The sequence below is a fragment of the Chaetura pelagica genome, unplaced genomic scaffold, assembly GCF_000747805.2.
Source record: "Chaetura pelagica isolate M959 unplaced genomic scaffold, ChaPel_1.0 scaffold158, whole genome shotgun sequence".
Taxonomy (NCBI): Eukaryota; Metazoa; Chordata; class Aves; order Apodiformes; family Apodidae; genus Chaetura; species Chaetura pelagica.
The window spans coordinates 1-2,107 of NW_009954182.1; the positions used below are offsets into that span (position 1 = coordinate 1).

The window sequence follows — 2,107 nt, forward strand, 5'->3', positions numbered from 1 at the left end:
TTCATCCTGGCTCAAACCAGGACAAAAATAAAGCAAAAAACCCCAAAGAAGCTGATAATCAGACTCCAGAAAAACTAGCAAAGATGGGCAGGACATATAATGAGATACATCAGCAGTGATTTGCCCAAGAATACAAACAATTGAGTACTTCTGAAAATCCTCCAGTCACCAGTTTCTGCACAGCATCCTGGAGCTCCTGGTTCTTCATGCTGTAGATGAGGGGATTCACTGCTGGAGGCACCACTGAGAACAGAACTGCCAGCACCAGGTCCAGAGATGGGGTGGCAGCACCTCTTGAGGAAGGGGCTGGGATGTCCAACAGCAGCTCCATCAGCCAGTTTCTCCTCCTCCTGCCATTCGCCCTGCACTTCTGGCTCTTCCTGGGCATCTACCTGGCTGCCCTCCTGGGAAACGGCCTCATCATCACCACCATCGCCTGGGACCACCACCTCCACACCCCCATGTACTTCTTCCTGCTTAACCTCTCCCTTCTTGACCTGGGCTGCATCTCCACCACCCTCCCCAAAGCCAAGGCCAATTCCCTCTGGGACACCAGGGCCATCTCCTACTCAGCATGTGCTGCACAGCTCTTGTTATTTTTATTCTATATCTCAGCAGAGTGGTCCCATCTCACTGTCATGTGCTATGACCGCTACATGGCCATCTGCAGACCCCTGCGCTATGGTCCCATATGTCCCTCCTGGGCAGCAGAGCTTGTGTCCACATGGCAGCAGCTGCCTGGTCCCCTGAGTTTCTCACTGCTCTGCTGCACACAGCCAGTACATTTTTACTGCCTCTCTGCCAGGGCAATGCCCTGGGACAGTTCTTCTGTGAAATCCCCCAGATTCTCAAGCTCTCCTGCTCACACTCCTACCTCAGGGAACTTGGGCTCATTGTGGTTAGTGCCTTTTTAGTCCTTGGCTGTTTTGTCTTTATAGTGGTGTCCTATGTGCAGATCTTCAGGGAAGTGCTGAGGATCCTCTCTCAGCAGGGAAGGCACAAAGCCTTTTCCACCTGCGTCCCTCACCTGGCCATGGTCTCCCTGTTTGTCAGCACTTGTGCTGACTGTGTTTGAATTATCCCCTTTCCCCTCCCTCTGCTGTCTTTTTTACTTCCTTTTGTTGGCAGAGGGATGGCTATTTAGTTTCCCTGATTTTTTAATGGGATTTCTCCCCTGGATTGGGCTTTGCAGGCCACTCATCAATTAGCATTTTTAGGTGATTGTAGGAGTAATTTTGGGCTAAAAGGCCAGGTGGGATACCCTTACGCTTAGCTTCCTCCTTTAGCTTAGCATAAGGCCCTGTATCACCCTGTGATAAAGTATTTTTATTTTCAGGATGTTGACACTTATGTGTGCTGTTGTTTCACTGCCTTTTACCATTTTTATTCTCCCATTCACCCTGTGGCTCCCCTCGCTGAGGCGCAGGGCACTGAGGTGGCATAGCAACTATTGCAGCATATGAGGGCTTTTGGTTGGTTTACCAGAGACTGAATAGCTACCTGTCTGGTGGCAGCAGGCCTCCGGGTCCGTTCTACCTCGGGCACACTATATGTTCTTGAATAGTCATTAAGTTCCCAGGATAGATCTGTGTCGCAGGCCGGTACCAGGGGGCTACTGGCTGTCAGGATGTTTCCGCGACGACCCCCCCCTCCCCCCAGTGTGGAGAGGTTTGTGAATGAGCCCGAGGGTCACACGTGGCGTTCGCCTCTCTCAGAGGAACGGCCACTGTGGGACCATATCTTAAAGGGTAGATCAGAGTACCCTCTCACCATGCTCACAAATTGTTACTGAGACCAATGTTTAGTTTGCGAATTAATTGGTTTATTAAGGGTCAACACAAACTAAGGGATCAAGGTTCAGGAGAGGTTGGCTGGGTATATATTGGAAAAGGGATTCAAAGGCACTATGGTCTATAAAAGGCACACTCTGAAGGAGAGGTGTGAAATCAATGGAGTGAAAGGGTAGGAGTTGAGGCTGGTAAGAAAGTTAGAGTGTGTGTGTGTGTGTGTGTGTATTTACCCTCCTTCGTAGCGCAGTTGTCAGAAGTGCTGGCAGGCTGGGCTGGAGATCTGCAGGGGGGCCTGCGTCCCAGTAACCAGGGCGACC

The 2,107-nt window shown here is 50.8% G+C and overlaps 1 pseudogene; it reads left to right on the forward strand.

The window, feature by feature from the left end:
* The first annotated feature begins 311 nt into the window (after positions 1-311).
* On the forward strand, positions 312-1,075 carry LOC104393413 (annotated as a pseudogene).
* Positions 1,076-2,107: the final 1,032 nt, after the last annotated feature.